A 24,086-nucleotide genomic window follows, 5' to 3' on the forward strand; every position below is an offset into this window, starting at 1 on the left:
ATCTGGATTTGAAAAGAATCGAATAAAATTGCCTTTTTATAATCTTATTTTTTTTTCTTTTTCCTGTTTGTTTGCTTGTTTCCTTTTGTTTTACTGTGTAGAGTCTCATTCTATCCCAGACTGATAATGAAAGAATAGTCCCACATTGTTCTTGAACTCAGAGAGATTCTCCTACCTCTAACTCCTGAGTACTGGGATTTAAGACATGTACCACAATGTCTGGAAATAGTAGCTAGGCTTTTATCAACTTTCTTTATATTTTGTGAGGCATGGTCTCACTCTAGTATAGGCTGTCCTTGAATTCAGCTGTAGCACACTGTGGCCTAAAACATGGCAATGCACGCAGCTTCACCTTCCAAGTGTTGGGATTTATGGTGTGTGCTACCATGTACTCTTTGTATTTTATGTTCCCGAACATGAAATTCTAAATTTCTGTTTCAGGGTAACTGAAGTGAGTTGATAATTTTTACTTATTTATTTATTTTGAGGTAAGTTCTTGTTCTAGCATAGGCTTACTTGGAATTAATTATGTAGTCTCAGTGTGGCCTGAAACTCTTGCTGATTATTCTGCTGCCTCCTCAGTGCTATGATTAAAAGTAAGTGCCACCATGACTGCCACTGTTGATAATTTTTAAGGGTATGCTATATTGCCAACAGCAATATAAAAAATCTGAAAGATGAATTCTGACAGTTACAAATGTAAATTTGCCTCAGTATTAAGAGGCTCATATCACCAGATTTTATATTGTATTTATTTGCCATGTATTGTATATGTAGGGTGGGTTGAGGGGAGAGAAAGTGAGTATACATGGGCATGCCAGGGCCTCCATCCACTGAAAATGAACTCCAAATGCATGTATTATTACATTCATCTGGTGATACGGGGTACTGGGTATTCAAATATGAGTCCTTACACTAGTGAAGAAAGAACCTTAGACAATTTTAATGCTTCTCTCGAGGCCTGATGTTTGGCATTTTTAATGTGAAGGTATATTATTTTCACAAATGGTGAGTTAATGATCATGCCACTCAACAAGGCAGTGGATGTCATTATTGTTAACCTTAATTTCTACAAAATGAAACTTCTTGGTCCCAAGCTAATGAGTATTCAGAATAGGGAACATTCCAGGGAAGTGGAAATAAAATTCAGGTTGCTTGAAATGGATTTTCATTTCAGATTAAAGAAGGTGGTCTTTCACTGAGATTAAAGTCACATTCTGCGAGATAATGTGGGCCTACCAGAAAAAATTTTGATACGCTGACATAATGGTATTATTCTTCTTTGCTTGTTTATGTAGTCCTGCAAGCAACACAGCTATGGAACATAAAAGTAATCTGGCATCAGGCAAGCAAGTTCCAAAGACTCAGCCATGGAAAAACAGTAAGTAACATAGAGGCAAAATGCTTCAATACTGTTTCACTGCGTTGGCCACAGCAGAATGTAGGGTGCCTTGCTCCAGTCAAACATGCTGCATTTCGCAGCCAGGTGTCTCCACCCCAATATTACTGTGGTTACAAGTGCACATGACCACACCTAGATGTTTTCTTTGGATTCTGGTGACTTTAACTTGGGAGTTTCAGCCATCTGGTCTTGGCTGCCATGTCTACAGAGAAAGTACCTACATCAGTCAGCTTTCAAGCCCATGATACAAACTTTCTAGTGTTACTTTGACATCCAAATTCCCTTTAAATCTTTAGTATTACTTGAGCTAAATTTTGAGTGAATAGAAGATTGCCTTTAAACATCTCCTGTTTTATGTATTTTTATTTTCCAAAACAAAGAATTCACTAAATGAGATTCCAAAACAGGACTAGAGGAATGGCTTATTGGGGAAGAATGTTTTCACATAAGACCTGAAGGTCTGATTTTCCTTGAGTTCTGTATCCCAGCATTCACATAAATAGTTGGGTATATCCACCTGCAGGTGTAATCCAAGTCTTTCTGTGGAGTGGAGACTGAAGAATTGGTCAGGCTCCAATATTTTGTTAAATAAGTTCTCCATGCCTTTGGTCTGTATTTCTTCTCCTTCTGTTATTCCAGTGATCCTAATATTAGGATGTTTAAGTGTATCCCTTAATTCCCTCATGTTCTGTTCACAGGAACTTTTGAACTTACTGAAGTTTGTGGACTCTTGATCTGTTTCTTCCATCTTGTCTTCCAGATGAGAGTTTCTGTCCTTCACTTGGCTGACTCTGTTCTTGAGAGCCTCTAGAGAGTTTTGGACTTGTTCAATTAGGATTGCATTTTCTACTACTTTTCTATGTATAATATCCATCCCTCTGCCAAGCTCACTTTTCACATCATTTTCTGATTTTCTTGATGATTCTTGGAATTCATCCTTGCATTTCTTTATGTCTTCATTTAGAATGGCCAGCTGGCTTTTAAGGTCTTGAGCCAGCTTGACTAAATATGGCAGTTTCTGTTTCTATGAGACTCCATTTGAAGAAGATAAGCAGAGCTGGGTGTGGTGGTGCACACCTTTAATCCCAGCACTCCAGAGGCAGAGGTAGAAGGATTACCATGAGTTCAAGGCCACACTCTGACTCCATAGTGAATTCCAGGTCAGCCTGGGCTAGGGTAGAATCTATCCCAAAAAACAAATAATAATAATAATAATAATAATAATAATAATAATAATAATAATAATGAAGTAGACCAGCAGGTGAATGGAAGACACCAAAAATTCTCTATGATCTGTGTGAATGTGCACAAGGCATGGCACGTACATACACCTCATACACATACTACCGACCTGGCTTAATAGAGCCAGGAATGTTAGCATATGCCTGGAATTTTAGCACTTGGGAAGCTGATGCAGGAGGATCAGGAATTCAAGGCCCAACAATGCTTCTGTGTTACTGTCGCAAACGCTTGATAGGTAAAGAACTATTTTCCTTAAACTTCAAGTGGTATCCTTTCACTAATTTTGAATTTTTTGAAATGTTACAATATATACAATAAATAATTGGCAATCTGTGTTTTATACACATTGAGAGTGGAGTAACTTTCATTTGGCATGGTATGTTAATGTGGAACTTTTGTGTTCATAGGTGGATATGGACAGTAAATGAACATCTTTCACAAGTAAGTGTTTGACTTACATTTTGGTGCATCTTCAGATGCAAACTAGACTTAACTGAACCTGAAGCATTTTGATTCCAATTTTCTTTCAGATTATGATGCCAAATTAAACCTTGGGATATGTACTTTTTAAAGTATATAGCTTAAATTATGGCCTTCAACAGTAATGAACTAGCATTTAGTAGGTAAATTAGAATTGTAGCTGGATGGGTGTCTTATGGCTGTAATCTAGCACTTCTCCATTAGGCAGAGGTACGAATATTTCCATGAGTATGCGCGTGTCATGCAACCACACGCTGTCTTCTGAGTCAGGTTATGATTGAGTCAGACAGTCCCAGAAAAGAACAAACAGGAAGAGGCAGGAGAATGAAAGAGAGAAAGATGAAGGAAGGAGAGAGAGGGAGAAGACAGAAGGGAGAACAAAGAAGAAGGAAAGAAGAAGGAACAATATATGGATTATTGCTAGAAAAGGGTGAACTGTGAATTCCTTTCTGATATGCTTCCCTCGATGATTAGTGATCAGACACCGTAGAATTCTATTTAGTTTCTTAAAGCACCTCTTACAATAAAATCCTAAAAGTTTCTCTATATAAAGTCAAGTATAGATGTTCATGCTTTGAGTTGAACTGTTTGCTCTTATACTATGAAAAGTTATTTTTCTATGAAAGTCATGAGGTGAAAGAAAGTTTGCCATTGTTTGGTACGAATTTTCTTTTTACTTCAGAGGTAGTATCTTACTGTGTACAGGGGCTTTGAACTAAAGATGTTAAAGCTAAAATGTCCCTGAGTACTGAGATTATATAGGGCTCCACTATATCCAGCAATTTTAAGTCATCTTAATTAAAATAAATGAAGCATTTTTTGAAGAATTTTAACAGAATTCTCTAGCTGTTTGGAAGGATATAATAGAAGTATGATTTATTCCTTAAGGAGCAAGTATGAAAAACTATATGTTCAACAGTTAAAGCCACATCTTCACAAAGCTTTATATCCAGGGCTTGATGCCTCAGTACCTATATGACCTTATACATACATGGGTCCTGTGAATCTGGATTTCATTGTGGTAGCAGTAATCTGTTGCATGCCTTGATCTCTCTTTCTCTCTCTGTATTTGCAAATAAATAAACAAAAATAAAAGGATGGTTGTGGTGATATAAAACTAATCTCAAAAGCAGGGATGTACAAGCAGGAGGGAAAAGGATTTGAAGATAATCTTTGGCTTTATACATTTGAGGACAGCCTAGTCCACAATAGATTCTCCCATACAGCTTTCAAAAAATTACATGCTGTGTGGGGAGAAAGCTCAGCAGTTAAAGGTTCTTGATGGCAACCTGCTCATCCAGGTTTAGTTCTTCAACAAAACACAGAAATTCAAATGTAAAAGTGGGCACAAGTAACTGCTTTTCATTTTCATTAGCTAGAAATGCTGGCATGCAACATACAAAGACAAAAGAACACAGATCCATGCACAAGGAAGCACAAGCAAGCAGAAAAATGTAAATAAAGATTCATCTTTTCCATGGAATAGTCACTTTAAAAATTATATATAAGCAAACACATATAGATATAATTGCATTAATGAGAAAATAAGGCTACCCGATAAAAGAGTTACTAACATAAGTTGATTGGAATTAATATAGAATTATTAAAAATACACAGTTCATAGGGTCATACCTCCTCACTTGTTGAAATTTGAAAAGACACTGTTTGACATAAGATGTGTACATTGATGGCTGCATAGATTTTAATTCAGTTAGCAAGGTTCATGTATTCAGTGGTAATAAAGAGGAAAAGTTTTGAAGCCTATTGGTATTCTTTCATTATCCATAATGGACACCCAATGCAGACATTTAGAAGTACCTGGGTTGTATATGTGTCTCATATATGGCTGGTAATACTCAGTTAAAGGAAGTAAGAACTTTTTTTCTCATTTCCTTACAGATGCCAGAATCTAGAAGAATCTTCCTTATCCCTCCTATCCAAGGATTCTTACTTGCTTTATTACAAGTTTAATGATATATAAAGTAAACTGCATGATTTTCAAGTTTAAAAGCATCTGCTCTTTTTTTTTTCCCTCTCTATGTCTGTAATGCCAGAGTTGTTTGATCCCAAAATCCTCCTGAACATTGCTGAGTTAGACACGTTAACAGTTTAAATACCTACTGTGCAAAAATAAAAGGCCACACCATTCTAGTTACTGAATACATAGTGCTGTACTGTTATCATAAAGGATCTGGCTAGAGTAAACTGGTAACATAGGTTGAAACAAGTACCTGCATTTCTTTACTCTGAGAAACATGGACCAATATGTTTTAAGCAAGTACGACAATGAGACTTTTGTAGTGTGTTGTTGCATGCTTTTCACCCAAGCACAAGGGAGACAAAGTTATGAGGTACCTCCATGAGTTTCAGGCACAGTTCAGGACTACCAAGTGAGCCTCAGTCACCCTGGACTTGAATGAGACACTCAATCACCAAAAAGAAAACAAAAGTGAACCTTTTATGATCCATGCATGGATTCATGTACAGACTTTGAGATGGTGAAAGTGCTACATTCTTATGTGGATATCTTCCTGCCAGAATATTTTCAATATAGGGTAACTAATAATATATATATATATATATATATATATATATATATATATATATATATAAATATAATATAGGATAACATAGGATAATAATTTTATATTTATCTTTCCATGTTCCAGATGGAAATTATATTATTATATTATATTATATTATATTATATTATATTATATTATATTATATTATATTATATTATATTAATTACAGGTTAATATATAATATATAATATGTAATATAATATATAAGATAAGATAATATAGGGTAATAATTTTATATTTATCTCTCCACATTCCAGATGGAAATTATAGTTGCTAGTGGGACCATGGAGATTTGCCCAGAATATAAATGCATTGGATGTAAAGTTTAATAAGTAGGTTGAGATTCACACCAAACTTAATAAAACCAGATTTTGTAGAGCTTATGTGTAACCCCAGCATGATGACTCAAGACAGGAAATGGAAATGAAGATCCTTGGATCTCATTGGAAGTCTGAGGCAAGAAGAAAGGTGTGTTTTCAGGAAAAACCTGGGCCACAGAGTAAGGCCTTATATCACAAAATGGAAAGAACACACTGAAATGTAGCTAACTCTGTAGGGTGCTTGCCTTGCATCCACAAAGCTATGGGTGGGATCCCTAGCATTCATAAGCAAAATATAATTGTGCATGCTTGTATTCCTAGCAATTGGGAGGTTAAAAAAAAGTAAGAGAATCTCAAGATTATCATCAGAATAGGATGCAGGACACACTGTTTCAAAAATAACACGAATAAGCATAGAAAGGATAAAAATTCTAGAGAAATTATGAAGCCTCTCCTTTATATATATATATATATATATATATATATATATATATATATATATATATATATATGTGTGTGTGTGTGTGTGTGTATATATATATATGTGTGTGTGTATATATATATATGTATATATATATATATATGATGTGTGTGTGTGTGTGTGTATTTTAATAAGGTCTTCTTTTTTAAAATTATTTATTTATTTATTTGAGAATGACAGACACAAAAGAGAAAGATGTATAGAGGGAGAGAGAGAGAATGGGCATGCCAGGGCTTCCAGCCTCTGCAAACGAACTCCAGAAGCGTGCGCTCCCTTGTGCATCTGGCTAATGTGGGACCTGGGGAACTGAGCCTCGAACCAGGGTCCTTAGGCTTCACAGGCAAGCGCTTAACCGCTAAGCCATCTCTCCAGCCCTTTTAATATATATTTTTATTGTCGACTTCTACACTTAGAGACAACAAATCATAGTATTTCTTTCCCTTCCTCCACTTTTCCCTTCATAACTCTGCTCTCTGTCATATCTCCTGCCTTTCTCCATTAGTCTCTTTTAACTTAATGGCATCATGTTTTCCTCCGGCTCTGAGTGTCTTGTGTAAGCATTGCTAGATACTGCAAAGTGTTGGATATGGAAGCCCAATTCTGTCTAGACAGTTGCATATTAAGAGTGGTACCCTTCCTTTGGCTCTTATGATCATTCTTCACTTCTTCCCAAACTGACCAAGAGCATTGGAGGATGTGAGGTATTTTAATGCTGGACACTCCTCCATCCTTTTTTCTCTTTTGGGTCATCCCATTGGTGGTTGCCATCTGAAAAGAGAAGTTTCTCTACACTAGAAGTTTGAGTAGCATTAATCTGTGAGTATTATTCAGTATATGCTTTGGGGCTATTTGGCTACAGAAATATATGTATTTATCCAGACAAAACCAGGCTTTCTCTTATAAGGGATGGTCTACACTTGCCAGGCATGTATTCCCTCCCATATAGTGGGCCTTCAGTCCAATTAGCAGTTGGTTTCCACCAGAGCAGCCATACAACTATTGAACTCATTCATTCATTTGGCCTATCCAGCCGAACTTGATGTTTCCAGTGTCCACTGTTTTCATTACTGATTTCTTCTATCTCCCATCAAGGCTGCATATACTATAGCCTTTTCCATCTTTAGTTGGTTGGCCTAAAGGGAGAAAGTTTTGTACTCCCCACCAGCTTGATTTCACAATGACTGTGCCTCTTAGGCATGTGAAGTCTTCAACAATAGGGTCTTACCATCTATTTTTCAAGGAAAACCAAGGATCTTTGCAATAGCCTATAATGTTCTAGAGCCAACAGAGACTTCCCTAGCCAACAATTCACTGTAAGTAAACCCATGCTTGGCACTGAAAATTTTCTAGAAATTAACTACAGTTTCCAACTGACATTATTCAAAAAATTATATTTTTATATGTGTTTTAAGAAACTATCAAATTTTGATTGAATCTCCTCATGCCTTTATAGCTGTTTTCTAGCTTTTAGGCCTGTATTCCTGTTTTGTTTTGTTTTTTTTTTTTCTTTCTAGGTCAAACACAAGTCTAAACATTTGTAGCTAGGATCCACATGTGACATAGAATATGCAACATTTGGCTTTCTGGCCTGGGTTACATCACTTAGTATAATCCTTTCCAGATTGATCCATTTCCCTACAAATTCCATTTTTATTTTAACCACTGAGTAGAACTCATGTTGTAGATGTACCACATCTTTATTACGCATTCATCTGTGTATGGACATCTAGGTGGTTCCATTTCTTATCTATTTTGAATACAGCCACAATAAACATGGTTGTGCAAGTATCTCTAAGGTAATGAGAAGAGTTACTAGAATATATGCCTAGGATTGCCATAGCTGGATCATATAGAAAATCTATTTTTAGCTGTCTCAAAAACCTCCAAACTGATTTTCATAATCTGTATCAGATTAAATTCCCACCAACACCATAGAATTATTCCCCTTTTACTGCATCCTCCTTAACATTTATTGCCATTTGATTGCTTGATGGTAGCCATTTTGATGGGAGACAGATGGATTTTCAGGGTAGTTTTAATTTGCATTTTCCTGTAGGCTAAGGATGTAGCACAGTTTTTTAGGTGTTTATATGCCATCTGTATTTTTCCTGATGAGGACTCTCTATTTAGTTTCATAGCACAATTTCAATAAGGTTGTGATTCCCTATTATTCTGTTTTTGAGTTATGTGTACATTCTGAATATTAATCCACTGTCAGACCTGTAGCTGGAAACTACTTCCTCCCATCCTGTTTGTTTTCTCTTTGCTGTATTCAAGGTGTCCTTTGCTGTACAAAAGCTTTGTAATTTCTTGAGAACCCAGTAGTAGATTAGTTGTTTTATTTTTGGATCAAACAGGGCTACATTCAGAAAGTCAATATGCAAATATGTTGAAGGCTTTCCCCTACCTTTTCCTCTAGAAGCTTCAGAGTTTCAGGTCTGATGTTGAGGTCCATGTTACTATGATTTTGTAATGGGACATTTTTTTGCTTAAAATTGTTTGGTTACGTGAAATTTTTTTGTTCTTCAACATGAATTTCAGGTATTTTTTTGTATTTCTGTGAAGAATGTCATTGGAAATTTAATGGGGCTTGCATTAAATATGTATATTTCTTTTGGCAATATTGACATTTTCCCAATATTGATGCTTCCATTTCAAGATCATGAGATATACTTTCATTTTCTTGTGTTTTCTGTAGATTTCTCTTAAGTGTTTTAACATTCTCATTGTAGATATCTTTTGCCTCCTTGGTTAAGTTTATTCCAAGGTAATTTATTTATATAACTTAAGGCAATTTTGAAGTTTGGAGACTCCCTGATTTTATCATCAGTATATTTCTTATTAGTATATAGGAAAGCTACTGATTTCTGTGTATTTATTTTGGATCCTGATACTTTACTAAAAGTGTTTATCCTGCTCTAACAGTTTGCTGGTAGAGATTTTACGGTGTGTAATTTTATTTATGTATGTATGTATGTATGTATGTATGTTATATCTTTGTTTTTGGTATTAGGTTGATGCTGGCTTTATAGAAGGAATTCAGTAGAGTCTTTCCATTTGTATATCATGGAAATATTTGACAAGCAGTGGTGTTAGTTCTTCATGAATATCTGGTAAAGTTCACCTATTGATCCTTAGCCTGAAATTTTTTAGTTGGGAGTCTTAAATAATGTCTTGGATGTCTGTACTTGTTATAGGTCTATTTTAATGGAGTATCTCTTTTGGATATCATTTTAGAAAGTCATATGAATCAACCATTTCTTTCAGATTTTCAAATATATACACATATGTATATATTCTAAAAGGAGGTTCATGTAATTGTATGAATTACTTTGGATTCTCTTGGAATGGTGATTCTTTCATCTGTAATTTCATTAAGTTTTGTCTCTTTATTGTGGTCAAATTTAGGTTTACCAATCTTGTTTCAAAGAACCAACTTATGTTTCTTTGTATTTTTGGATGGTTTTATTAAATCCTGCATAATCTTTATTACTTCTTCCCATCCTTCTTCATTTACTAAGGACTGAAGGTAAAGCATCAAATTGTTAATTGTGAACTCTCTTAATATCTTTTTTTTTAATTTAATTTATTAGTTTTCTTTTCAGTAAATACAGGCAGTTTGGTACCATTGTTTAGGCTCATCTGTGATCTGCCCCTCCCATTGGACCCTCCTTGTTGACGTAAATGGGTCATGCACTGTGGAGTTAGCCCACAGTTATTGGTACGATAAATGTCTCTGCAAATCATGACCCAACATGTGACTCTGACATTCTTTCCACCCCCTCTTCCGCAAAATTTCCCTGAGCCATTTTGGGTTCATTTTTGGTCTGCTTCAGTGCTGAGGTGTTGGGGGCCTCTGAGGCTCTGGCTCTCTGATTTGGTAGGAGTTGATTTTTCTCTGCATTGGTCTCCTTCCCCTAGTGCTGGTATCCGGTTCACAGGAAAACATCACCTTTGCTTGTTTCACCAGTTGTCCTTAGTTTCAGTTGGGCCCCTTTTGAGGTATGTTGGGGCAGCTCTCTTCTTAGGATCTACATCTATCTGGAAAAGAGAAGCAGATTCTCCAACGGAGAGTAAGTTAGCACCCAGAGAATTGAGATAACACTTACTTTTTTGATAGACAGTATGATAGGTATAGGCCCACTTATACCCCGTGATTGATGGTAGCTTGATATTGGAGAGTGGGCTTGTGTTTGGGTATGGTTCTGACTTGTTTCCCAGCTCCAGCTATGGGTCTAGTACCACTGAGTGGATCAGTTAGCCAAATCAAGAGCAATTGGTTCCTCACCATGGCTGTGTGCCACTATTGCACTTGTGTGGCATCACATCAGGTTATTTGTTGCTAATTAGGTTACACAATGCATTGCTTGGACAGATATTGGTCATTTCCCCCAGTCGCCTATGTAGCACCTTCTGGCACTAGACACGCTGACTGTCTGGGGACTGACTCTCTCCTGGCTTCCAGCCATGTCATTCCATTTTACGCGTCAGTTGCGTATGGAGTCTTCACCAATAGGGTCTTACCACTGGCCTTTGGTGGGTCATCAAGTACTCTGATAGAAGTCTGTCATTGTTTTGGGAAACCTTGTAGGTTTCTCTGATCAAAAGCCCATTGTGGATGGTAGGCCCAAGCTGGAAGTGGGGGTTACAGGTCAGTGTCCACTAAGAAATTGAGGAAAAAGATAACTAATATACAAGAATTAGAGAGGATAGAGATAGAGGGGAGAGGGGGAGAGGGAGGGAGGGAAGATGTAGAAGATTTAGGTCACTTTTGATCCTACCCTCTCCAGTGTCTTGTAGTTCAGGTGTTTCCTGTAAGGTTCTAGTGAAGGTTCAGCCATTTTGTCTGTCTTTTAGGAAGTAGAATTTTATGGTACCATTGCCATTTGGGTCCGGATTACTGTTTTCCACCCTTCGATGCCCTCCCTGCCCTCCCATCCATCTTATTGTCTAGTCCATGAGGTGCTTGCTGGGTATGTAAGGTATCTTGGGTAGATTCAGGTTAGGTGTTGTAGTTGAGTGAGACTATGTGTCCAATTTTTTTCTGTGATTGGGTAAGTTTGCTGAGAATGATCTGTTCCAGGTTCACCCGTTTTTCCTCAAATTTCTTCATGTCACTTTTTCTTACTGCTGTATAGAATTCCATTGTGTAGATATACCACATGTTTGTTATCCATTCTTCTAACGATGGACATCTGGGTTGATTCCAGCTTTTAGCTATTACAAATTGAGCCGCTACAAACATGGTTGAGCAAATCTCTCTGGCTTTTGGTTTGAAGGTTTTAGGGTAGATGCCCAGTAATGGTATAACTGGGTCTGTTGGTATTTCTATAGTCAGCTTTTTCAGGAGTCTCCTTATTGCTTTCCAAAGTGGTTGCACCATCCTGCATTCCCACCAACAGTGAATGAGTGTCCCTGCTTCTCCATATCCTCGCCAGCATTTATTTTCATTTGACCTTTTTGATGTTGGCTATCCTTATTGGGGTAAGGTGGAATCTCATAGTTGTTTTAATTTGCATTTCTCTGATGATTAGGGATGATGAACATTTTCTTAAGTGTGTGTTTGCCATTTGTATCTCTTCCTCTGTGAATTGCCTGTTTAACTCTATGCCCCATTTTGTGAGTGGTGTATTTGTCTTCTTATTATTTAGACTTTTGAGTTCTTTGTAAATTCTAGAGATAATACCTCTATCAGTTGGATAACCTGCAAATATTTTCTCCCCTTCTGTGGGTATTCTATTGGCTTTGCTTATTTTATGCTTGTCTGTAAAGAAACTCTTCAGCTTCATATGATCCCAATGATTGAGTGACTGTTTAAGAACTTGTCTCTTAATATCTTAATATAGACACTTAGAGCTATCAAATTCCCTCTTAGGACTGACTTCATTTTTTTCCCAAAGGTTTTGGTATGTTGTATTATCATTCTAATTTATTCTGTGAATTTATTAATTTGGTGTTTGATTCCTTGTTGTTTAGTCTCCATGAATTTCTGAATGCTCTGTAGCTTTTCAGTATTACAGTTTTACTGGCAGATTAAATATGATTACCACTCTCACCCCTATCCTGATAATCACCTTCAGGACGTGGTGGTGGATTGTGAAGTGACTCAAAATTTACCAAATTCAGGCGTGGGGAGATTGCTCAGCAGTATAAACACTTGATTTCAAACACTAAAGACTCATGTTCTGTTCCCCAGTACCTACATATGCCGAAGGCACTGGGGCAAATTAATTTGTTGCTCATTTGCAGTGGCAAGAATATCTCCCATGACCGTTCTCTCTCTCTCTGCCTGTTAGTCCTTGCATGCAGGAGGCCACGTCTGATGACCACTGTGGGTTCTAGGCTATATCATAAATTCCAGGTCCCAGTGGGTTAGACCTTGATTCTACCTTGAACAGTAAAACTAGAACAACCACCACAACAAAAAAATCTTTGAAACCAGTAAAGTAGACCACTAAGTGCTCACCCCAAAGAGACTAACCAAGTGCCTTCAAGGCTCAGGGATCATTCATTCTAGAAGAGGAGTTGAAAGAATATAATAGTCACAGTATATAGGATATACTATATAATATAATATAATTGCCTGAGTATATTTTGTGATGTTGTTTACACACATACCCACAGGGAGTGAAGAGGGGGAGGGAGAAACTGGTACATTCATGACCATACAGGGAAGGCTGGTAACTCCAATGAAGAGGGGAATTAGTGACATGAAGTGGAGAAGAGGGAGCATAATAGTATATTCCCTTTGACATAGGACCAGTATTCAAGATGTTCTCACCTAGTTCTCAGTTTACAAAGTATACTTTTGTAAGACAGTGGAATTAACTTGTAGTAGAATGTTAGCCTAGCATGCTCAAGGCCCTAGTTTTGGATCTTATAACTATAACTTATAACTATATAAGTGGATTGTTTTTTACTCTAGCAAAGGAGGTTTGAGTTTACCTAAATTACCAATAAATGAGTAACAAAGCTTTATGGTAGTTCTCTGAACTATACCCCTATATGAGCAGTTATGAAAAAAATATGTGACTTGTAAGTTTTGACTGGTCTATAAGCTGCTGACATGGTCTACCATTTACTAATGATGTGAGGGATTAAATGAATGGAGACTTAAAATTATTTCATGATTAAATGCTCCCAGTGTATTCCAACACTACAAAAATAGAAAAGATTGCTTGTCACGAAGAGTTTGGTGGGCCGGTGGGATGGATTACCAATGAAAGCAGTTCCCTGAGAAGCCAAATGACCTGGGCCAATTCTCCTAGATCAATGTAGGCCAGATGCACAAGGGTGCACTTGCATGTGGAGTTGCTTGAAGCGGCCAAAGGCCCTGACACACCCATTCTGTCCTTTTATCTGCCTCTCTCACTCTCTCTCAATTAAATAAAACAATAAATAAGGTATTTAGCAAAAGAAGAGTTTAGCTAGAATAATAAGCTTGGCAAACCTCTAGGGCTTTTTTCCTTCCTATTCATTCTGGTCTTCAAGTCACTTCCTTGATTATTTGCATCAGGATCATGGTGACTAATTAATTCCATGCTTAGCACCATCCCAGCAAAACTATCTTTTACATTTCCACACTGAATTCTGCTCTCCATTTCAGGTACCTGGTTTATATACTTCTTATCAAATGTGAATTATTACTTTTATCCTTACCTTCAATGTTGGCAGTATCATTTTACTAGGATGCCACCTCTCCTTACAGAGAGTGTGCTTAACCATTTAATTTACTGCCCTACACAAAGTTGTTAAATTGTGGGGTTTAGCCTGGTAAGCTTACCTTTTCACCAACAGTTTCAATAATATGTTATAGGCTAGTGCCTCTTTTTCTCCCCATGCAAGAGATCTGTCTGTCTGCTGGTTTTAGACTCAGGAGGTTCTGTGTGTTGTTTTGTTTTGTTTTCATTATTTTTGCAGATATTTTTTTCTCCTTTGGAATATTTGGTTGTGATAAAAGAACTTTTTTCTCCTCTATAGTCCAAAATAGGAAAAGGAAAATTACCTATCTGGTAAAAGGAATGGAATCATTTATTAGTTACCTAGAGTAACCAGCAATACTTATGGAGTAAATTAACACAGAAAATTTTAAAATTCTATGCACAAATATTTCTGAGCTTTTATAGAATGTAAATGACTCAGAGATGTTTGTATCAATTTTGTTCATGTCATAAATTCATGGTAATAGGAAGGATTAAATATCCTCAGCTTGTTCTGGGACCAGTTGGAGTGGGGACTGTTTGCAAGGGCAGAGGGCCAAACTGGACATGGTGGCACACCAGTGGCCACTCCAGTGTTAACTTGCTGGTGTGAAGTTGTAGTTAGAGTAGATAGAGAACTTAAATGACCCTAGTTATCATGTTTTGAAAAGAAAGGGAATGATGTTTAACTTTATCATACAGTAATCAGCAGAAAATACTATCCAGTAAAACCGTAACTGAAACTTCACCAGTACCACTGCTGATTTTGTTGGGATTATTACCTTTCAATGATAGCCCAGAGAATTTTTTAAATTTAAAGTTGAGAATGTTTTAAAAATTAGTTATGTACACGGTGTGTATCCAGTCATGTTGTTAATATTGTCAGCCTGACCCCTCTCCATCACACTACGCAGTTACTCTTCTCATTGGAGAATATGGGCCATGCATTGTCGGGTTAGTCATCAGTTATGGGTAACAGCCAGTGTCTCTGTGCAAAATGACCAGATGTGTGGCTCTAACATTCTTTCAGCCTCCTCTTATACAAATTTCCCTTAGCCATGATGGATTCATTTTACGTTTGCTTCAGTATTAAAACCTTGGGTGCCTTGAATCCTACCAAATCAGATATTTAGAGACACAGTTTATGATTTTTATGGTTGCGTTTTCATTATTTATGTTTGGTTGGTTTTGGCTTTCATTTTTTCCTAGTAAGTTTGTATTCCATCCCAGGATGACCTGGAATGACCTGTCTAGCTAGCTCAGGCTTGAGTTTAAATGATCCTCTTACCTATGCCTCCTGAGAACTGGAATTAAATGCATGCCCCACCACTATAAATATTTTCAATTATAATTCTTTATTTCATTTTTAAGTTTTATTTAGACTTATTATTTTCTATAGATTTTATGGAAAAATCCAACATGTCCATAAAGGGGTAATTTCATAAGATCCTATTATGCTTTATATTTAACTGTGCTTCTCTCTGTCAGAGGAATTTCTGGACCCAGAAAGACTATTACAATGCCCTTAGGATAAAAATCACCACACCAGAGCCTGCAGGATTCCTTATCACCTTATCAAGTGAAAAAGGTAGGATAATTCACCCTCTCATTACATTTGAGTTGCTTTACATGTGTAGATTTAGCTGATGTGGTGGTATATGCCTTTAATCCAGGCAGTCAGAAGGATCACTGTGTGTATAGGGACAGCATGACCCTAGAGGTTCCCTATTCTGAATTTTCAAAAGGTAAAAAAAGATAGATTTTTGGAAGTTGCAAGTAATTTTATCTTAAATGGTTTCTTTTTCCCCCTTCCTGGCCTTATTTCTCTTTTACTCATCCTTTCTTCCCTTTTTCCTTTCCTCCTTCATTTACCTGTGAGTTTGGTTTAGTATATATGCAAATCAGCACATCTGGCCACTGCAGCAGGTCTTCAGACCCATGTGCTTTGCTTACCATAGGTAATGAGGAATCAAGCTGGGCTGTCAGGCTTTTCAAAAAGTGTCTTTAACTGCTGCTCTATGTTCCCAGCCCTAAATTGAAATATTTAAATGAATGTCACAATGGTTTGGTGAGTCACCTCCTTTGTTAAATACCAACAGTGACAAAAAGGGATAATATATATATATTTTTTCTCTTTGGTTTTCTTCCCTCAAGTGGTGGCAATAACATCCTTTTCAAACAGTATCTCTTGAGTATTCTTTGGTATTTCCATTTGAGAGTGGGAAAGAATGGGCTTTTCATATCCTTTTTCAACTGCCTCTCAGGCTGGTCTGAAACTCACAGTTTCCTACAGATTTGGTCTTGAGAGTGATGGAGTGTAAGGCATGCATCACCACACCTGACAAAGTTAGTTTGAGAAAGGATTTCTTACTGAAACTGGAGATCACAGAATGAATTATACTCAGTAGATAGTAAGCCCTGGCATCTTTTCTCTCCACCAGCCAAGCGGTGGGATCATGTGTCATCATTTTCCTCTTTTCAGGAATGTTGGAAATCTATACTAGGTCCTTATCATTTTGCCTCCAACTCTTTATTAACTTAAGCTCCTCCTCAGCTCTGTCTTTTTGTTTAGAATAATGTTCCATATAGGGCAACGGATGTAACATTCAATGCCAAGGATATCCTTGAAGTGGTCCACCTGCCTCAACTTCACAACTGGCCCAATATATCCTGCTACAAATTACTTTATATTACTTATCTGAGGTTTTATTTCTGAAGGCTCTTTGTCTTATTTTTTCACAGTTTCTTTCAATTATATAGTATGTTTTCATCAAATTACTCAAGAATTACAGTTTCTTATCCCTATCCCATCTTGACTTATTGTTATTCGCTTCCCAAATAAACGAACTTTTGCTTTCAGGAGAGAGAGGACTGAGAGAGAGACAAAGAGGTTATGGTGGACATGCTAGGACTCCAGACATTGCAAACTGTCTTTAGATGCATGCAGTGTGAGTGTGTGAGAGTGCGTGTGTGTGTGTGTGTGTGTCTATAAATTTAATTTGTGTTGCTTTCATGAGCATGACAGAGTCTATTTTGCAGAGTTGGGTCAATGTATTGGTGGCCAAGCCATATCTTTTGTGCATTTTTAATTGGTACATTTGCCAAAACATTTGGTTGATAATTGTAAATCCTTACTTTTAGATTAATACAAGATTTTGGTTTAATACAGGAATGTTTTCCTATAAGTTATTTCCTAATTTGAATTTTCTGTTTACCTGAGATTACTAATGTAAATATCATATTCTTGAGAGTCACTTTGTATTGCTTGAAAAGTGTGTCCCTGCATTAATCTGAAAAACATCACTTGTCTGTATCCTCTGCAGCCAGCTACATTAAGCAGCTATTTTCCCATGCCTGTACTACATTAGCGGGAACACTGCACCCATGCATATGGGTTGCATTCTAGTGTTATGGTTCATCCTGAATATCACCTTTTAAAGACATGCACAGAACTCTGCCATTACAGATTTTACTTTCTGGGAGACCCTTGTTATACCAAGAAAAAAATGAGGAAATACACTTGCAATTGATTGCTTACATCTGTGTAATCACAGAAATTTGGTTTCATACTTGACACTCATCAGAAAGAGGCTTACATTTTGATGATTTTGAAATAATGTCTTTACATTCTTTGTATCAATAAACACTTCCCTCTTAATTTTCTGTTAGGCTTATACACACTACAGCTGAGCTACATATTTGTTGGGGAACTTGAGAGGAGTCAGTAACAGTAAAAGGCTGACACACCATCCTTGGCTTTAAGAAATCCAAACAGTTAACCAATCCCTTTCTTTTGATTCCACAGAATCATCCTGATGTTGCAAAAAATTTGGCTACATGTCCATTCAATGCTCGTCACCTGGTTCCAAGGACTGAACTGAGTCATCATATCTCAATATGTGATGACAGGTGTTGTACAGAGCAGGATGTGGGTAAGCCTGGCTAGTTCAAAGGTTCCCAAACTACAACTGACTCTTTCAAATGTACATTGTGAGCAAAATTCTACCTTCACCTATTTTTTAAAAATGGTATATTGTGTATCTCCATAATTTTTATAATTAGGTGACCAGACAATTTTCTATCCTAAGAGCCTGACTCATATTCTTGGGGCTGGTTATGAGCTCAGTTTATAAAGTGGTTCCTAATATGTATCACCTTCTTATTTGACCCCCAGCATTAAGTGAATCTGATGTGAACATATTTTCTGTATTCTCAGCACTCAGGGTGGAGGCAGGAGAACCAGGGATCTCCAGGTCATCCTTGGTTACATAGTGACCATGACACTAGCCAGTACTAAATGCAGCTATCTCAATATATACATAGATATACTTATTTCTGTATCTAGATATCTATATCTTTATCATTTTCTATGAGATTTTTTAATTTCTATGCATGTGATGTATGTCTTTATTTCTGCTTCCTTTTCTTGTCCTGCAAAATTTGTTCTAGCCATGTTTTATACAAAATGGTCTGATAAGGCTATAATGCCTTTTGCATGGAAACCTGGTAGTCTTTCATTTATATGTAAATTTCTTGTCTTTTAGTTCAACCCAACCAGGAACCCTGGACAAGACACTTTTCCCAAGAACACTTGGGAGTACCCTCCTTGTGATGAATACTGGGATCAAGGTAAATGCCACTACATCATTTTCTTCAACATATGTAAATCTCAAGTCATTTGCTCAAGACACAGGAAAATTTTCTTTTATCTTACTGTACCATATTGCTCAAAAAGCCTTCCTTTTTTCATAGGCCCCCAGTTGAGCTCATTTGTAACACCATGCAAACATGTAGAATAGCCTGTGCCTCTTGACTAGCAAAAACATTTCTTCCCATCTGCTTCCTTTTGTAACTTCTATTGTGATATCTGTGTCTGATTGTTATGAGGCAGGGTTAATATTATGTATTGTTCTGTATTTATATCTTGTAATTAAATTCCTGCTTCTGTGTCACATTGGGGGTAAATGAGTTTTACTTGCATTATAAACGTAGAGACAGTATTGATCACCATACAATGAACTATAATTGTGTCTCATGTTGGTTATCACAAATGAATTTTTGCTTCCTTTGGCAGAATTGGTTGAAGAGAATAACACCACCCCATTTACCTGGGGCACAACCAGATTCTGTGAGAAGAAATGGTAAATGCATTGGCCTTACTGTGTCCTCTACATCCCCAAATCTGTGTGCTCCATTAGAAAAACAAAGGAAAGAAAGGAAAATAAAAACAGAAACAAAAGAAAGAAGAAAAGAAATAATGATAGGAAAAAAAAAAGAAGGAAAGGGAATGGGTGGAAAGGCAAGAGGAAATGATGTGAGGCAAAGCAAGAGGCCAGAGTCAAGGCATGAAGCAAGAGACAAGGCAAAAAGGGAAGGCAAAAGGCCAGGAGAAACAAGAGGGAAACAGGGAACACAATGCTAGTGTCCAGGCAAAGGTGAGAAGGAAGCAAGGCAAGACAGGCGTTAACGTGAAGGAAGAGGCAAGGTAATACAAGACGCCAGGAAAGAAACAAGGCAAGCCTACAGGCAAAGTGAATCCAGATAAATGAATAGGCAAGGGAAGCAAGGACAGCTGTGAGTCAAGCGAGGTAAGAGGCGAGACAAAATAAGGCAAGGCAAATAAGGGACAATAGCAAGGCAAGAGCCCAGGGAAGGTATGGCCACTTAAGGCAAGAGTGCAGGCAAGGCAAGGGAAGAGGCCACATAAGGGAAGAGAATGGGTAAGGCAAGGAAATGGTACATGTAAGGCAAGGGGAAGGCTTGCCATGAATCAAGGCCAGGAAAGAAGGAGCATAGGCAACGAGTCAGGAAATGCTACAGCCCAGGCCAACAAGGTGAAAGGCAAGTCAAGAGGCAAGGGCATGGCCTGGGAAGAGGTAAGCAAGGGAAGAGGAGAGGCCAGAAAGGCAAGGGGCCGGGCAACGCAGTTAAACAACAGCATGGCAAGTGCCCACTTAAGTCCAGAGGCCAGGCAAGGCAAGGGAAGAGACCACATAAGGCAAGAGAAGAAGTTAGGCAAGGAAGTGGAAGGGACAAGCCAAGAAGAAGATTTGCCATGAATCATGGCCAGGAAAGAATGAGCAAAGAAAATGAGCCAGGTAATTCTATAGTCCAGCACACAAGGCGGAAGGCAAGGCAAGAGGAAAGGGACACAGCCTGGTAAGAGCAAGGCAAGGGAAAAGGAGAGGCCAGAAAAAGGCAAGGGACCAGGAAGGCAATCAGCAAGCATAGAAAGTGGCATTTCAGGTGACAAGAAGTCACAAAAGACAAGAGGCCAGGCAATTCTGGAGGCCACAAAAGAAGGAAGATTATGCAAGAGTTCACACAAGACAAAAGTGATGCAAGGAAAGACAAGAGGGTAGATAGTCAAGAGGTCATTCAACTAAAGAGGCAAGGCAAGGCAAGGTAAAGAAAGGCAAAGGGCCAGGCTATACATAAAGTAAGGCAAGTAAAGAAGAAAGCAAGGCAACAGGCAAGGTAAGGCACCATGGAATATAATGCTAGGCATGAGGCAAGATGAGTAGGCATGCATGGCAAGAGACAATGCAGGGAAAGGAAGGCAAAGAAAGGCAATGCTAATCAACAGACAAGGCAAGGGGAAGCAAGGCCAGTCAGCAGACAAGGCAGGGAGAAAGGCAAGAGGGGAGCATATGCAACAGGCCAAAGAAACCAAGAGGTCAAGCAAGGCAAGAGACAAGGTAGGGAAGGCAAGTTCATTCAAGGGCACAACAAGGCTAGGAATAGTCAAAGCAATGCAGGATGCATTGAAGGGCAGGGCTGAAGGCAAAGCAATTCAGGAGCATGCTAAAGCAAGAGATTAGGCAAGGAAAGAGGCCAGGCAAGGATAGAAGCAATGCAAGGCAAGTGACAAGGCAGGGCAAGTCAAGGCAAGGAACAAGGCAAGACAACAGGCTAGTCAAGAAACAAGGTAAGGCAAGAGATAAGACAAAACAATTCGTTCAGGGCATGACAAGGGAAAAGGCAAGTCAAGGCAACGGGAAGGCAAAGCAAGAGGCAAGTTAAAAGGCAAGGCAAAAGGGAAAGTAAGAGAAAAGTTAATACAAGAGGAAAAGAAATGAAGAAGCAAGGCAACAAATTGGCAATGCAACTCAATAAGCAAGGCAAAGCAGAGGAAAGGCCTGGCAAGTAAAGTCCACAATCTTACCTTGATGATGTTGTTTGATTGGTTATCTAATACAGATATTTTTACTGGTATTTTTTTTTTCTGTATTTGTTCCTTGATACAAGATCATGGTCTTTGTACTTATCAGTTAAGGCACAAAAATGTTACCTTATTGTGTTACAGAGGAGCAACACTGTTAGCCTTTCTTGGTTGTTTTCCTTTGTATGTTCTTTAAATTGTTTATTTATTGTTAAAGAGAATGAGAATGTGAACAGCAGGACTCCTTACCATTGCAAAAATTGCCTACATACATGTGCTACTTTGTACATCTGGATTTATGTTATATGGGTGCTGAGGAATTGAAGCTGGCAAAGTCAGCTAAGCAACTAAATGTCTCTAATTGTGGAGGAACCTACCCATACCTGTAGGTGGTATTCTTGTGTCTTGTTTGCTTTTTTCTTCTTTTATATTGCCACATTTGCATTGTTAACAAAGTCATACACAAAAACTGAGGAAATGATAACTTGCTCGCAGCACAAACATGTGTCAGAGTTGTGATTCCCTGGTACTCATATAAATACCATTAGACCTAGCCACAAGCTTGCAGTCTCAGTTCTCAGGAGGCAAAGACAGAATTACTGGGCCAAACTGAGGGAGAATAAATCTGTGGGTTCAAGTGAAAGACACTAGCATGGTAAGTAAAGTGAAGAATCCTCAAGGAAGACACCCAGTGCCATTCTCTGGTCTCCAAACATGTACCCTTAAGGGTTTACACATCACACCTCCACAAGAAATTTTGCAGCAATTCCATTTAAATCATTTCTACTCCAGACAGCTAGAGTCTGCAGATGGGGTCTTTAAAGTAGTTTGAGATTTGGAAATCCAGAGTATTTATTGGGTAAGGAAGAAAATCATTACTCTTCATACTTATATTTTATAACCAGTTCAAACCTCAGAATTCTCATCTCCCAACTGAAAACAGAGGAGAATTGTTCCCAAAAAAACTAAGACTATATCTGGATTTGAAAACAAATGAATAAAATTGTCTTTTTCATTTTTTTCTTTCTTGTTTGTTTGCTTGATTTCTTTTGTTTTTCTGTGTAGTATCTTACTCTATCCTAGCCTGACCATGAAAGAATAGTACCATTTTGGTCTCAAATTCAGAGAGGTCTTCCTACCTCTATCTCCTGAGTGCCTGGGTTGAAGAAATGTTCCACAGTGCCAGGAAATGGAGTCTATATTTTATCAACTTTATTTTTATTTTGTGAGACATGGTCTCACTCTCCTATAGACTGACCTTAAACTCAACAGTAGTACACTGTGAACTAAAACATGGCAATCCTCAAACCCTGCCTTCCAAGTGTGGGGATTTATCTTGTGTGCTACAATTTGTTCTTTGTATTTTATATTCCCGAACATGACATGATATATTTTTGTTACTGGGTTACATGAGTCAGTTGATTATTTATTTATTTTTGATTTTGAGGTAAGTTCTTGTTCTATCATAGGCTGATTTGGAATTAACTATGAAGTCTCAACGTTAACACAAGCTCTCACTGATTCCTCTAGTGATAAGTCCTGACTGGTATGATTAAGGGCATGTGACACCATACCCAGCTCTTGATAATTTTCGAGGGCATGCTATTTTTCCATCAGCAATACAGAAAAAATCTGAAATGTGAATTCTAACATTTACAAATGTAAATTTGCCTCAGTACTCTGGGGCATACATCACCAGTTTTTAATGTTGTATTTATTCACCATAGAATGGGGAATGTACAGATCCAAGGTGGAGAAAGGGGAGGAAAAGTGAATATACATGGGCATGCCTTGGCCTCCATCCAGTGAAAATGAAATCCAGAAGCATGTATGATGGTAATAGAGGGTACTGGGGATGCAAATATGAGCCCTCACATTTCTGAGTCAAGAAACTTAACCACTAATGCTTCTCTCCAGCCCTGAGGTTTGGAATTTTCAATGTAATGGTATACTATTTTCATGTATGTTGAGTTAATGATCCTGTCATTCAACAAGGCATTGGATGTTGTTATTGTTAATCTTAATTTCTAGAAAATGAAACATTTTGGTCCCGTCCTAATGAGTATGCAGAATAGCGAACATTACAGAGAAGTGGAAATAGAATTCAAGTTGCTGGAAAGTATTTGCATTTCAGATTAAAGTAGGTCGTCTTTCCCTGAGATTAAAGTCACATTCTGAGAAATGATGTGAGCCTCCCAGAAAAATACGCATATGTTGACATAATGGTATTCTTCTTTGCTTGTTTAGATATATAGTCCTACAAGTAACACAGCTATGGAACATAAAAGTAATCTGGCTTCAGGCAAGCAAGTTCCAAAGACTCTGCCATGGAAAAACAGTAAGTAACATAGAGACAGATTGCTTCTACACTGTTTCACTGTGTTGGCCACAGCAGAATGTTGGGTGCCTCGCTCCAGTCAAACATGCTGCATTTCAGCAGCGAGGCCACTTCTTGGTCTCTGCTCCCTTGGTAGTACTGGTTACAAGAGCACATGACCACACCTAGATGTCTTGTATGGATTCTAGAGACTGCAACTTGGGCAGTTTCAGCCTTTTCTTGACTTTCATTCATTTCTGCACAGAAAGTACCTATATCAGTCAGCTCTTGAGTCCTTAATACAAACTTCCTAATGTTCCTTCGACATCTAAATTCCTTTTAAGTCTTTATTATAACTTGAGCTAAATTTTGAGTGAATAGAGGATTGCCTTTAAAC

The 24,086-nt window shown here is 37.8% G+C and overlaps 1 long non-coding RNA gene and 1 pseudogene across 1 annotated transcript; both read left to right on the forward strand.

The window, feature by feature from the left end:
• Positions 1-1,313: 1,313 nt before the first annotated feature.
• Positions 1,314-5,060, forward strand: LOC123457232. The gene is made up of 3 exons (XR_006634953.1): positions 1,314-1,381; positions 3,052-3,085; positions 5,024-5,060. It is a non-coding gene; the product is annotated as an uncharacterized LOC123457232 (long non-coding RNA).
• A 10,085-nt stretch (positions 5,061-15,145) lies between these two features.
• LOC123457236 lies at positions 15,146-23,718 on the forward strand (annotated as a pseudogene).
• Positions 23,719-24,086: the final 368 nt, after the last annotated feature.

This window comes from Jaculus jaculus, assembly GCF_020740685.1.
Source record: "Jaculus jaculus isolate mJacJac1 chromosome Y unlocalized genomic scaffold, mJacJac1.mat.Y.cur SUPER_Y_unloc_5, whole genome shotgun sequence".
Lineage (NCBI taxonomy): Eukaryota > Metazoa > Chordata > Mammalia > Rodentia > Dipodidae > Jaculus > Jaculus jaculus.